The sequence below is a fragment of the Coptis chinensis genome, chromosome 1 (genome assembly GCF_015680905.1).
Source record: "Coptis chinensis isolate HL-2020 chromosome 1, ASM1568090v1, whole genome shotgun sequence".
Taxonomy (NCBI): Eukaryota; Viridiplantae; Streptophyta; class Magnoliopsida; order Ranunculales; family Ranunculaceae; genus Coptis; species Coptis chinensis.
The window spans coordinates 25,879,460-25,895,654 of record NC_141456.1 but is presented as its reverse complement, the minus strand read 5'-3'; positions in this window follow the sequence as shown (position 1 = coordinate 25,895,654).

Genomic DNA, 16,195 nt, shown 5'->3' with positions numbered 1-16,195 from the left:
TTACAACTACCCTGAATTTGAGATGCTAGGTAATATGCCGCTCTGTTTACTTCTCTATACACATGTGAGAAAGAAACAAAGAGAAACTTTTCCTTTTTCTTTTCAATGGCTTCCAGAATATCCCAACAGTACCAAGGTGGCTTCTCCAGTTTATTGATAGCCTTCATTGCCCTCAAAGAATCTGTTTCCACCTCTACTTCCTTATATCCCTCTGACAGGCATCTCTGTAGACAAACATCAATGGCTTTTAATTCTTGAAAGAGCACTGAGTGCATTCCTCCACTTCCACTAAAACAAGCTAAAACACTGCCATCTTGATTCCTTATCATACCACCATGCCCTGGCCCATTGATACTCAACGCACCGTTAGCATTTGCCTTCACACGATTTCCAAGTGGAGGAGTCCAGAAATAGTCAGTATATCTTGGAGAGTTCAATTAAATATCTATATTCAACCGATGGAACAAATTCCTGGCAGTGATGGACTCTTTAATTTTCGGTTTCAGAACTTGCAGGTAATTTCTTAACTCACTTACCATTTTGTCAAATATCATCCTAGCTGATTTAAAACTTTTCCTGAATCTGCGAGAGTTTCTTTCCTTCCATATACTATCAACAGCTGCACAAAAGAAGACTTTGTAGATTTCCCCCACCTCCTCATTCTTACAGAGTCTTTGGATCGAAGACCATTCTCTATTTGTTGTTCTATTATCCGTAACTATGCCCATCAGTTGCTTGACTCTGGTAATAATCTCCCTCGAATAAGAGCACTCAAAGAATAGGTGCTCAGAGAACTCTCTGATGTTACTACAAAGACATCAAGCAGAAGAGGAAATGATTTTTCTTTGTACCAACCTGTCTTGAGTAAGAATGTTGTTTGAGAACAGTTGCCAGGTAGTAAATGAGTGTCTTGGTAGTACCCATCTTCCCCATACCAGTTTATACCATCCTTTCGTTTCTCTCCTCTGAGTTAGAGCATCGTAGGCACTGTGAGATGTGAAAAGTTCACTCTGATGTGGAGTCCATACAATCTTATCAGCTGGCAGATGCTGATTAATCTCCACTTTCCTAATAGTTTCTTTCAGCGATAGTGACTGTAAACAATTAACTTCTCCATTCCACCTCCCATTTTCAATGATTGCACTCAATTTTGTATCAACAGGGAAATTCCACTCTGCTTTAGCTTCTTCATCTTCTATCAGTGGTGATCGATCACACCATATATCATGCCACAATAAGATGTCATTCCCATTTGCAATGGTGTATTTTATGAATTTTTTGGCCACTGCTCTTGTCTTCAGGATACTACGCCATGTCCACGAGCAATCTTGTGGCACCTTCATAGTCCAAAAATAACTTGATTTGATGTGTTGCTTCCCCGTCCAATCAACCCATATTGTATCTTCTTTTGTCACCAATTTAAAGATCAAAGCACAATACGCACCAATATTCCATCTATGCAAGTTCATAAATCCTAACCCACCTTCTTCTTTTAGCTAACAAACCATTCTCCAACTTGCTTGGTGATAGCCTTTGTGGTTAGAGCTTCCAGACCATAGGAACTTGGTGCAGATCCTTTCAACTTGCTCTAGAACAGTCTTGGGTAAAATGAAGGTTCTAGCCCAAAAGGTATGAAAAGATAACAACATTGATTGGATTAGTTGTACACTTCCTGAATGAGAAAGCAGTCTCGATTTCCAGTTTGTAATCTTGCTTGTTACCTTCTCCACAAGAGGCTGACATTCCCTTATGCCTAACCGAGCCGAAAATATTAGGTGTACTAAAACCACAAATTCTAAAAGAAGTTTCCAGAAGTTAACTGAAAATATCAAAAGCTCAGTTCGAGTTGTTATACTTTGTGCTCTTAGAGCAAAAGATTGTCCAGAGCCCAGTGGCAGGAGATGTGGTGTCTAATATATGTGAACTGTGAAGTTTGTTTTGGCTTAGGCTTGGACTTGGGTTGATTTTTTAGTTAAGGTTGTAGTCTTTGTTGCCATTGTCTTGTATTTTTGCTTAAAGTTGAAAGGCCTTGTTCCTTTGGTAGTTGTCCAGGCCACAGACATTGTAGATTTGGTAGTTGGTTATCATTTTGTTCAGAACTATCTCTTTGCTTATGTATGTGATTTTAATTTGCATATATGTGAACTGTGAAGTCCGTTTCAGCTTAGGCTTGAACTTGGGATGATTTTTTGGTTAAGGTTGAAGTCTTTGTTGCCATTGTGTTGTAGGTTGTATATTTGATTATGTATGTGATTTTAATTTGTGTATATGTGCACTGTATGTCAATGGTTGTCTGATTACAATTGTTCATGATTATTGTTTGTACACTGGTAGAAGGCAATTATGGAGAGAACTTACTCTTATTAATCAGTCTAACTTGCCATGGCTATTGATTGGTGATTTCAATACTTACTTAAGCCCTACTAAAAAAGGGGTGGCCTCTGCCCCTCTAATAGAGCAATGACTGAATTCAGAGAAGTTATAAATCATAATATGATGCTTGACGCCCCCAGCAAAGGGTATCATTTCACATGGTGCAATAGGCAACTGGGAAGCAACAGAACTTGGGGTAAGCTAGACAGAGCATTCATGAATAAAGCATGGAGTACCAAATTTCCAGGTTGGTCATCTAAACTTGTTAGTAAGCTTTGCTCAGATCATTCTCCTCTAGTAGGAAGACAATTTGCCTGCCCCAAACCTAAGAACTCACCTTTTAAATTCTTTAAGATGTGGACTCTACACCCTAATTTCCTCAAGCTTATGGAAAATAGTAGGTCTATGCCAGTATAGGTTCATTCTATCTTCATCTTTTCTCAGAAGTTAAAAAAATGAAAAAGAGATACCAAGAAGTGGAACAGGGAGGTCTTTGGTCACATAGGCACTGAAATTTGAAAAGAAACAACAATACTTAAATAAGCTTGGACTTCAAATAGCAATAGGTAGGTATTTGTTTCTCGTGTCATCAGGTTGTGATTGAAGAAGAGTATTTGGTAGTGGTGGAAAGGGTTTTGTTGTTCATCTTAGACTCTTTGTTTAGAGGATGGTTTTTTATGGATGAAACATTAAACTTTGTAACTCTTCTCTCCTAGTCTCTAATGGCTATTTGGATTTACTATCAATCTTAAACTTGTATTGAAATGATGAAGAAAACTTGTATAGAAATGATTAAGAAAACTTGTATTGAATTGATTAAGAACTTGGTTTACACTAAAGCTTGAAGAACATGAAAATGGAAAATAAGTAAATAACAATTTATAAATTAAAAACATTTAACCTACTCCTAATGACCAAAAATTAGATCTAGGGTAAAGGTCTTTCTCTACAACTTTGGTTTATATAGGACACCATTTACAATCACACCCTTCCTTCTAGAAACAAACTCATGGGCTTTTTACTTAAGCCCATACACTAGAAGTCTTGAAATTGGCTTTAGGTCCCTGGGTCAGTAGCTTTCAGTCTAGAGTCCTTGCCTTTCACTGTTGACTTGACTTTTGACTTTGACTTTTCGACACTGTTGCTCCTAAGCTAGAATCTTCCCAAGGAGCATAAATAGCCATCCTTTTTGTGCCAAAATGCACGTATTAGGAATATGCCTCCTAAATGGCTTGTATCCTGCATATGGTAGCAAAAGCTATAAGTTGTCTGTTCATTAAGCATAAGGAGGGCATATTTGTAGCATTCATAAAGGTAATAAAATGTACATTTAGGGACTGATCAACTACCGCCAAATAGCATTTTGCTTGTCCCCAAAGAAAAGATGAGAGAAAAAACTAAGATCACAAATGTGTGATTTATTATACTAATCTCGTTTTGCAGAGTGCGATTGCATTGACCATATGCAACAAGACCTTAAACCACTAGGAATTACTTAGTGGACGAGCTTAAGCCTCGTGAGAGTTTTTCAGAGAATGTACTCACAAACTTGCTCTATCTAATACAAAGGATCTTGCTTCCTTATTTATTCTCAAAGGTTTATACATCTCATTAGCGGGAAATAAAGAAAAGCTCCTTTGAACTCAGATATATATATTAGTTTAATCATCTAAAGATAAACGTGCAAAACATGAGTGGTGAAATGCAAAAGCAGAGTCGTTTCCGAAACTTTTGGAGAACGTCCTTAAGTTGGGTCCTTACAGGGGTGTGTTGCAATCACAACTCTCTGATAGATTCACTCAAGTTTCATTTTCTCAAGTGCAGAGGGAACTTTTATTCCTCACATACTCGAATGACATCCAAGAAAATCGGGGTCGATTGATCACAGTATCAACTTACTATCACACCATCTTATTCCTAGTTGAGCTAGAGGTCTTTTATTAGGAATTACAGGGCCAAGGTAGTGGTTTAGAATTAAAGTGAAAGGAAAACAAACTCTAATAAGTTATGAAATTGGGTCTTCAGGATATTTGTAACTAGATAAGAACCTTGTTTTGTTCTTTTCTTCCGAAATTGTGATTCATTTTTTTTAGCCCTTTGGGTTTGTGACTCCATATGATTTTGAATTTTTGGGAGTTCTAACTTTGCTTTTGTTTCTTTTGACATCGACTCCTTTTGATTTTGAACTTTTGGGAGATTTCGATTTTTGAATCTTTTCTTTCTTTTCTTTTTCTTTTCTCTTTTAAAGCTTCTAACTAATCTAATTTTGTACAAGGCCTTCTCTTCTCTTTTTACATATCATCCAATTCTCAACTCGTCAGCTGGGTAAGCTTTTTATTGTGTGTGGTGACAGTTCAGGGATTGATGGCGAAGAAATAAAAAGGCTTTTAGAATTTGGTGAAGGCTCAAGGGGGGTACCTAGAGGAAAATTTATCTTTTGGGATTTTTGACGTTTATTTGGCTATATCAATCCAAAAAGGGAATAAATTCTCTCTTAGGATATAGCATGGTGATCAAGCAAGTGGACGTGTTATCTTTTTATCCGGACATCCTTATGTCATCACTCAATAATCATTCATATGAGGCTTTTGGCTAGATTCGCACAGGATATGGAATTTAACTGTTCTAACCTAGGTCTCGGAAACTCACTTCTATATACAATCAAATGCTGATGCATGCCATTCATGGAAATGTGCATAAACTATTGTATGTATATTAGTCTAAGTTCGAATAACGAATCTTTACTCTATTGCTATAATGAGACTTCTAAACCATTTATTCATCATAGAGAAAGGAAAACAAAACTTTTAGTACTAAACAGAAAAAAAATATTTTTGGTCTTTACGAAATATTTTAAGAAAGAAAGAAATATAGAAATGTATCTGATATAATAAATGTTATATGATAAATGCCTAGTTTTTGCAAATGTTACTATACCACCCCCAAACAGTAATATGTTTTGTCATCAAAGTATGAAGAAAAGGAAAGAGATTACCATAGGAACATTAGCAAAAATGGCAGAAACCTGTACTCCATTCTTCGTTATGAAAATATACCACCCGCAAACAAGTTTGGAACGTGGGTTGATAGGTATAGAACGAGAAATACATGGTTTATCTAAAAGGTAAAAAACATAATTATTCTAACATGAAATTTTTGGCTTTTTAAAATTTTATTTGTAAAACATGCATAGTGTAGAAAATAAGAAAAATTTGGGCATGATGTATTTGTATGTCCTTCTACTCATATACCACAAATCCTCATACATTCCGCAAAACACAGATAAACATAATAAATGATACTAAAAAAAACTAGAAGTGCAGAAAGTAAAAATAGTTACTATAACGACAATAAATTACATATAACTATGCAGACATTTGGGAGTTGCCTAGTCAGATTCCGTGCGGGATAACTAACGACGTCGACCTACTCCTGTCTCTCATCTCTCGTTGAGCTCTCTCAGGCATGGAAGCATGTGGAACTAACTTGTCTCGCAACTCCTGAAGCATCTAGAGAGTGCTGTCCTGAAGGGTGCGTTGCTCCTGCTGAATAATAGTCAACTGCTGATGTAGTAAACGTTGACCCTCATGCATGCATTACAAAGCATCTAAGGGACGCGTGCACTAAGATAGAGCTCCTGGAGCAAAGTAGTCTACTGGAGGTGGAGGTGGAGCGTCGTCATCATCGAGACTGTGCTCGATCTCTTGTACAACCTCTAGGGACCAGTCGTGCTGAACACAATGAAGGTAGACAGGAGTGAATGTGGTAGACTTGACTGTCACAAAGTCAGTCAGAACTGCTGCTCCCCAACTAAGCATGAGCCTAGTTACAACGGTAGGAAGGGGAGCAGTACTCCATCTACACTAAGAAAGTTGGTCCCACATGAAAGAAGCAATACAGAATCTGTTGTTCTGGGTCTGTAAAATCCAAAGAATGTGAATGATCGACTTACTGATATCTGAAGGTTTCATCATCCCCACAAGGTTGTGTGCAGTCCATATTGCCACTACTAACTGGTTATTTCTCAAAGAAGTATGCCTGGCACAGGAGCAACCAACGATGTACTCGCCCTCTAACACAGTCGCATGCATCAAACCAAACACTGTGCCATGAAAATGCTGACTCTCGAGTACCTTGTGTCGCGCTTAAATACCCAAAACCGTACCAATTGTTTGCCTAGAGAACACACGAGAGCGACCACCAAACGATACGGTAACCAAACTTTCGTTATCGCGAGCTAAGCCGCGATAAAAAGCTTGAACAAGAGAAGGGGAGTAATGGGCGGTGGGTTACGTTCTAGCAAGAGTGGCCTCCAACCTCTTCTAAGGATTTGTGCTTTAAAGAAAACATCAAAATCCTCGAATCAAAAAGATTAGAAAAAATCCATCTCGGGAACAATCTTTCGATTGGCAGTCATGGGAGGATGTTTTGGTTAAATTGAAGGTGGATATGAGGTAGGGTGAAGGTGGGCGAGTGGTAGTTGAAATTATTTTTGATTTGGTGAAAATTTAGGCGCGGCGTGGGTCTTGGCTGGCGCGAGCGCGAGTCGGCTTTTGTTTTGTGAGCTAGGGTTTTGAGTGGAGAAGATGGCATGTCGGGCAGTCGCATGGTTGGGTTATAAACCCATGTACAACCATCAGTTGTTGGGTTTTTAAGTTTTGAATTTTTTTGCCCAAGCCCATATGAAATGTGGAAATACCGAAAAGGTCCCGTTCTATCTCGTAACGCGTAAAATATAAATCCCCACTTCGTTACCAATCCGATTTGGACAAACGAACTGTCTAAACGATTAGTTCAAAAAATCCTATCCAACGGTATATCACATGCTTTGATCCAAGGTTGTATGACACACAAGATGATAGATGAAGGCCTTGAAGCATGAAGATGACATAAGTTGTATACACGAATGAGCTCTGATAATCATAGTTTTTATAGGTTTGTTATTTTTAAGTCCAAAGTCCGTAAAACATTCGATTAGTCAAGCTACCTTACTCACGTGGGTTGGTAGCATAGATCGAGTAAGGGATCGTCCAAACCTTAGGACTGGGCAAAGTTCACAACTAAATTTACAACTTCAAAGGAATTAGTGAGTAGGATTTTAGGTTATTTTTTATGTTGCTAAAAATATTCTCAATTAAAACTTGTAATGCAAGTTAACGTAGAACTACAAAGATTAATTTCTTAGTAAACTAGATAGAGAGAGAGAGAGATATAGGAAGAGGGTTAATCATAATCATGCAAGATCAGTTACAAACTTTTATAGCACCTTATCACTACATCTCTAATCCATCTTGAGTTCATAGATAAACCCGAAATGGCGTCGAGTATCGATCCCTAGTAAGATGTACTCATCTCTGAGTTCATCTCACTAGCATAAGGAGTTGAATTAACATTTCATCTCTGGAATATCACTTCAACTCTTGGTTTAGTTATACACCAACTGGGCAAACTAGAGGGCTAACGGCTACCATAGGATCTCGCACGAGACTTGACCTAGTGTTAACTTGGTCTCGCACGAGACTGATCTAGAGTATCAGCACTCCAAACTTGATCAGACTAAGTCATTTTGGGACTGGATGTATAATCAAAACCTATTTTCCTAAGTAGTGATTCTGGACTACTAAAATGTAGTCTGATCCTCACATGAGCATCATTAACCCTCCCTTTGGGAGGGTTTTAGCTCATGGTCCTTGGATGGATTTTATGTCTTTGATGTATGAAATGAAAAAGTAAGAAGAAGCAAAGTAAGAACTGGAAATTTAACTTAAAGAAAATAGATCTTATTAGAAGTTCAAGACTTCCTATATCAACCTAATATAAAAGCTTCAAATAGAAGAAAATACCATGCATGAAATGCAAACATCAAAAATGAAATGCAAGGATGAAATGGAATCCTTTCTCCAACATCCCAAAGATATATCTCTCCCCACCCCACTCTCACATGAAGCCTTCCCACCTTATATTACATGTTTCTCTTTTTCTTTACAAATCATCCAAATTTTGTCATACCTTTCCTAGTCAAAAGTGTAGTCATGCATTTAATTTCTTGTCTTATCTTGTTTTGCAAGGTGTCCAAGAGCTTGTCACTTGTCTATGCATGATGACTTATCACTTCTTGTGGGCATGCAAAGTTGGTCCACGTGCTGTGTCCAATGGCGGCATGGGATGTAGGAGTTTTTACAACTTTCTGTCTTTGCGTAGAGCTCGTCGCCCTGGTCGTTATGGCAGTTCACTTGCCGAAATCGGAGTCCATGTTTGAAAGATGCGAGCTTCGAAAATTTACTGCTTCTTTGCACGTGGTCCTATTCTGCACTGGTTTTGTCTCGTTGGAATCTTCGTCTCTAGTCAGGCTTTGTTGGGCTTCATTGGGGCTGAGTGGGAAGACTTCAAGTATGCACAGTATTCTCGTGCTTTGATGTATGTTTTATCATCATATTCACATTAACTGAGAAAACCTGCAAAAGTACGAAAATATAATTATTTCATGATTATTAAACACATAATTACCTAAAATGCTATGTCTGTACAGGGTTTAGTATTACAATTTTGGATGCTTATCACACCACCCCCTAAATAGTACTTTGCTTGTCCTTAAGCAAAGAAGAGACATTAAAACGATAAGTGACCAAAAATGTGCTGTTCAAAACTAAGTCTCATTTCGGTGAGTGAGGTTGCATTGACCGTACGCAAGAAGGCCTTAAACCACTAGGAATTCCCTAGTGGACGAGTTATAGCCTCATGAGAGTTTTCCAGAGAAGATACTCACAAACTTCATCTATACTACAACGACTCAGTAACAAAGGCTTGTTCCCTTAATTAATCTTAGATATCTATATATCTCACTAGTGGGGGAAACGAGGATTAATTCCTTTGAAATTCAAGTTAATATACATACAATAATCAAAACATCTACATATGAGCATGCATGTAGTGATCTTTACAATGAAATGTACGAGCAAGGCCGTTTCTGGATCCTTTGGATATCGTCCTTAAGTAGGTTCTCACAGGTATGTATCAAAACACAAATTCTCTCATATTTTTCCTCTCAAGATTTGCTAACTCCAGTGTGCAGTGGGTACACGTTTCCTCACATACTCAATGACAGTCAGAGGAGCTGAGGTCGAGAATTCACATCTATTACATATTATCACACCATCCTACTCCTAATTGAGTTAGAGGTCTTTATTAGGTGTTATGGGGCTTAGGTGGTAGTGTAGAAGAAAATGGATAGGAAACAATAAAAAATGATAAGTATGAGAGAATAAGGTCTTCGAGATATTTACACTAGGAAAATCCTTATTTTTTTCCTGCTTCTAACATGAGTTCCCATACTTAGCTCTTTTAAGCTTTTGTATTCCCTTTTGATTTGATTTTGAGGAAAGTTCTAACTTTGATTTTTCTTTTGATTTTTAGAAACATATTTCTATTTTTCTTTTTCTTTTCTTTCTGAAGCAAGTAACTGATTTTGATTTGTGACAAGTTTTTCTCTTCATTTTTCCACTCTTCATCCTATTTCTCATACTTATCATTCGGGTGGGTTTATTTTATTGGGGTTAATAGATGGATAAGGAATTTTTTGTGAAATAGAAAGGTTTAATGAAAGGTTCAGTGGGGCGACTAGCGGTAAATTTTTTACAAGTATGAATTTTTGGCTATATCAATCCAAAGAAGGCTTAAATTCTCGCCTAGGATTCGGGAAGTGATCAAGTAAGTAGACGTGTAATTTTCTCTATTCAAAAAAGCTATTCCTTTGTGTCATTACTCATATATCACACATGTTGAGGCTTTTTGGTTAGATTCTCACAAGATACGGAAATTAAATTGTCTAACCGTGGGTCTTATAAACTTACTGCAATGTACATTCAATGACAGTCAGTGCATGAATGCTCATGAAAAGATGTAAAAACTATTGCATACATATTAACTTAAATGTCTACGAACAAATCCTAATTATAATATTATGGTGAGATTTCTAGATATTTTTCATCACAGAAAAGGAAACGATACTTTGTCACTAAATACACTTATTTAGACAGAAAATAAAGCTATATACAACCTAGAAATGCTTAATTTTTGCGAAAGGTTCTAATCACCCCCAAATAGTAGGATGTTGTATCCTCAAAGTGTCAAGAGGAAGAAAGAATATACCTGAGAGGCTTGAGCAAAAATAGGGCTAATATCTACAACAAGAAATTATGCTAACACAACATATAATATACAAAAATAAAAGGGAAAGGGCACATTAAAAACTAAAACAACAAATATGTACATCAACTTACACTTCCCTAATTAAGAATTAGGGGTATGTCCATTCTAGCTTCATCTCTATCGAAGTGCCATTCTTTGGCGTCAGGCCAATTTATCGTCTTTGGGGAAGCAACGAACGTACTTCAGGTACATTGAAGAGCGCTGACGCCAGACCCGAAATCTCAAAGAACGAATTATCTTGTTCACCAGACACATAGAATCTACTCATACCCAGTCATGAAAAGTGGCTGAAAACTGTGGGAAGAATGCCCTCATTATCCGGCATGCGGTAATGGGTAAGGTGATATAATGGTGTCGAAAATCACGAACCTTTTTCAGGTTCTCAATTAAGAGGTTCGTGATGTCGAAGAAAGTATGTTGCTGAGCGAGAGCATGGAAAGTCTTGCAAGCTGATTCGGTGGTAGTAGAAAGATGTCAATCCCCCATGATGTTCAGAAGGATAAACAACATGGCAGTCTCGACATTCATTGTCATACTTGCTAGGGGAATTGTTTTGTTTGGCTATCGGCCATCTTCCTCACCTTCAACGATTTGGGTGAGGACATCACCGTAGAGGCTGACAAAATCTTCCCAATAGTAGTGATTAAAGGAGTTTTGTATGCTATATTGAATGGTGGGGGTGGGCTCGTGATAGGGAAGGTCCAAAGTCATAGCAACTGTTGGCTCATGAAAGATATGTCTGGTGTCACCCATACAGATTGCGAATCTATTCAAAAAGAAACCACGTGCACCATTAAATGTTGTTGTATTCTCCATATGATCATAAAAATATGCCACTAAACATGGAGAGTATGTCTACTCAGGTTGCAAAACGAGGGAGGATCAACCGGCTTGGGTGATAAGGTGTCTGAAATGAAGTCCTAACGAAGGAGAATCTAACATAGCCTGGAAGGATTGTTCAAGGATGATCTTTGGAGGTTCCATTATTGGAGATGCAAATAGTAAAGCAGGAACTGGATGAAAAAAGACATGTGATGAAAGACACCACTTGGAGACAAAAGTAAACTAATTTTTAGAATTTGATGGAAATGACTGAGTAAAAACAAATGACATTAATTATAATAGGAAAATTGTGCTACACGTAATAAGGGTTACTAAAGAAAAAATCGAAAACGACAAAGAACGAAAATTCATGAAATTTAATTTGGGCCATGGCCCGGGTAATGGTGAGGATCCTTAGGTGAGAGAAATCCATTTATAAGATTCTTGATGAAGTCAATCCGTGCAACAGCCCATTGCAACAACGCGCTCTGTGTCTAGTAAATCTCGGATTGGTTCTCCATTATGAGATTGTGATTTGTCAAGAACTGGTTGTGGTTGTGCAAGAATTGTGCTTGTTCCTCGACGTGCATTGTCTGAAGCTCGTGAAACTCAAGAAGACTGGTAATGATGATGTTCTGACGTGTGTATAATGTCATTAGTCCTTGGTGAATTAAACGAAAGCCTTCCATATTATTAAATATGTTGTGTATTGCATTGTCAGCGAAGATGTTGACAAAGGAAAAAGCTTTGCCGGTTTCTGCACCGACATGGTTCTTTGCAACGTCGAGAGTCCAAAAACCATTCATACACATGGAGTGAATGGTGAGAATGTTAGCTGTTCTGAGATAGGTGGTAGGAGCAGTAATAGGAAACCCCAACGCACCATGATAAGTGTCACAATGGTTGGCAAAGGAGCTGACTTCTTCCTGGCATGTGCGATCGCGTTCCAGAGAAATTAAATTATGCAAAAATCATTGCTTTTAGTCTGCAGGACCCAGAGTAGATGGAGGAGGGGTTTGGTTATTTCGGAAGTCTTAGATGTGCCGAGCACATTATAGGCTAGCCATTGGATCACAGCTAATAGGTTCTTTTGCAAGAATCGCTGATAAACAATGTAGTTTTTCCGGTTGTATTCGTCATAAAGGATAGTTGCAAATATTAGATGCCTTGTATTGTCGAATGGTGAATCCTGAAGGTGTACCCCAGGGTTTGTTATGGGAATTTGAAGGACCTCGGAGATGATTTCCTGAGTCAATTCGCGCTCTCATCCGTTTGCACGGTCAAAGAATTGACCGTTTTGGAAATAACCGTGTGTATAGAAATGTAGAACCAACTCTTTGGAATAAACTACGTCCTTATGATGTAATAGAGGGAACCATCCGCGACGTAAAATTTCATTGTCAAAATATGGTTAAAATAGACTGCTCTAAAAATTTTCCATAAAGTTTTGCTCAGGCATGAAAATTCGAGTGAGGGCCATTGAAGATGGAAGGAATGGAGTGGTGAAGATAATTGAGTGAAAAAAAAAAAGACTGGATTTGAGAGGTGTCTAGCCTAGCTATAAATAGGCACCAATCCGAAAGTTTAGAAAATATGGATCAAAGTGTCACAGGGTAGTTAGACCACATGTATCTTCTAAAATAATTCTATCAAGGTGCTTGCCCAAAAGATCGTTTAAAGTCAGATCCCTGAGACTGTGAGTCAGACGTGGGAAGAGATAGAATATACGAGAGAAGGTTTCACAGGGTAGTTTGACCAACTTGTATATTCATAAATCAATTAAACAAGGCGCAAAAGTGGATGTAGTGTGGAGGGGAAAGAATAGGGCATGCGACTACAAGGAGTAGCGCACTATACCTAATATATATATTTTTTAAGCAAGATCTCTAGACGTAGCATAAGTAGAAGAACAAGTAATGCGAATACGTAAATAGGATCTTACATTAAGTTGTAACAACGTACAGGGATGTGAAAACACACCATAATGACAACGGAAAAAATACAGATCTAGATATTAGATATGACTATATGTTACATCAACAACATTACGATAATAAAACTAACGAGCTTGAAGGTGAGTAGCATATTCAATTTACTGCTGCTCAAACTTTTCTAGTGCATCCATGAAGTTGAAGATTGGTAAGAACAAAAGCATAATTGGAATTAAAGAAAAAATATAGAGGGGAGAAGATGAAAGGAGTGAATGTAAAGGATGTGGTGAACTTTATATGTATAAAAAGGAAATTGAGCCGTTTTTCTGACCGTTGTGGTGGCGGTTTTATGACCATTTTCTGACCATTGTAGATCGTTAGTTATCGGTAAAACTTGTTGTTATGTGTGACGTCAACCGTTATATATATATATATTAGAATATATATTGGAGATATATAAGATCAAATATAATACTTGACAAAGCAGAATTTTTTTGAAAATGTAGGAAATATAAGACATACGTAGGTAGAAAATTAAAATGGAAACACGTATATAAAATATCCGATATAAATAAAATACAAGTCCAGGCAAATAAAATGTCTACTGGGAATCCTTAGGGGTTGCTGAAGAAGAACCATGATTCCTGCGACGGCTTGCAGGACGAGCTCCCATGGAGGCTAACTGCTCCTGGATATCGCCTAGAGTATGCATCACTTGGACTTGAAACTGGTGTTGGTTTTCCATGAGCATTCGCTAGAACTGGTTCTGGCGAGTACTTAGCTGATCCTGAAATGCATCCATGGAAGTGCGCATTTCTTGCTGAAATTTGCCCATGGTGATGGTCAGTGAATCGTGGCGAGTGCGCATATCTTCCCTAAATTCGCCCAAGTAATGTTCCATCGATACTTGGCGAGTATACATGTCTCGCATGCCACTGTTCATAGTGCGTAGGGCATCTATAGGACGACTCATCTGGCTCATAGCAGCCTCATCAAAGAAAGTTGGAGGGGATAAGGGAGGTGGAGTCACGTTATCGTGTTCCACTATCATGCGTGCTGTGGGTTCCCATAGGAACTGTATGCACTTCTTGAAAACATGCACATTCTCATATTGCAGCATAGGAACTAAAGGTGTAGCAAATAGGAAACCCAAATTTATCATAACTTGCGTGACAAGAACGACGAGAGGAGCTGACCTAAGTGTGGCATGAGTAATGATGTCGAATAGAAAGGTCACAATGTAGAAGTTTCCCTTTCACTTCTAGAGGACCCATAGTAGGTGGAGAAATGTCTTGTTAATGTCAGATGGCTTAGAGGTGCCAATGACATTCTGACCCAACCATTGAGTCACTGCAAGTTCGTTTCGACGTAGAGAACGTTGATAAGCGCATTTCCTATCAAGATTACAATCACCCTCGATTAGCGTGTCAAGCATTAGGTCGTAATTCCGTGGATTCACAGACTTCTGCTGAGTTAATACATGGTCGACCAAAGGTATGCCAATGATCCCAGAGATCAAGGCGGGTGTGACTTGGCGGCGCACATCGTCGATGGTGACCCAAAAATGGCTGCCATTAAAACCGCCATTGTTGTAGAACTTCAACACCAAATCCGTCGAATAGAGACCGCCATTGGCATACAACAGATACTCCCAACCTCGAGATTGAATTTCACTACCAAAAAATGGGGAAAACATCCCATTTTCAAAAAGTTATCCAAAATTCCTTTCTACTAAAATTCGCCTATTTTCGACCATTTGAAGATCTGAGGAAGAGGATGGCAATTGTTTTGAGATGAGAGGAAGAATTTGAAATTGGTGGCGGAACATAAATTGAAACGGGGTTGTGGTGGTCTCGTGCGAGACTGGAGTTGAATTGGGGGCTATCTCGTGCGAGACTCGAATGGAGGGGAGCTGTAAGACCCGGCCCAAATTATTTTTACATTATTTCATAACAATATTTAGTATTTCGGAATTTTGATATTTTGTTTCTTGGTCAACGGGCTAGTAAATGTGGGCTTGACTTTTCGATAGAAAGAGACAGGAGCGAAAAACAAGTTAATATTTTCGAAAATTTTACTATAGGAATTACTATTTTTGAATTTTGAATGATTGGTAAATATTTTTTTTATATTCGGAAAGTTTGCAAATAAAGGTATATAATAGATATACTACTTTTAATAGATAATAACATTCTATAGTTATGAATAGATATATTTAGTAAAATGAGAAGTTTCTAAAAAGTTATGCTAAATATATGGTAAGTAAATTCTTTAGAATGGTCTCTAGAAAAATAAGGTTTTTCTTTAAAACAAAAACTACACACACAAGCTAAAAACAAAGAAGAACGGAGACAGACAAGGCGGATTGTGCAAGCTAGCTTGGGATTGGTTTTCTGGCATAATATTCTATATACTTTTTCGCGATACAAGAGGTGAGTAGTTTAGTTTTTCTATTGCACGTCTATACAGAGATAACTTTACTGTCAAAGTTTTTCCGCTCAATTTTTGTTCGGCTTTTCCTCTGTCGTTATTTTTTCTCATCTTGTCGAATTGTTAGACTGGTTAGATGTCATTATATTAATTTGCTTCATTACTGAAACTTTTGGGATTGAACTGTTAAAGCTTTATGGGCCGTTAATGGTGGCGCAAGCCCAAAGAAATCGCCCTGTATAGTATTTTGAATTTTAACCTTTATAATCTTGTTGCTTTCTTGTGGTATGGTTGAATGATGTTTGGTTGTTGTTGTAAAGTGTTAGGTATGTGAATTGATGTTTGCTTGGGTGTTGTCGAAGCTTGGAGGGTCGTTAATGGCGGACGATCCAGTGTGGAGGAAGGGTTATCGAGATAAATTATTTTGTAGT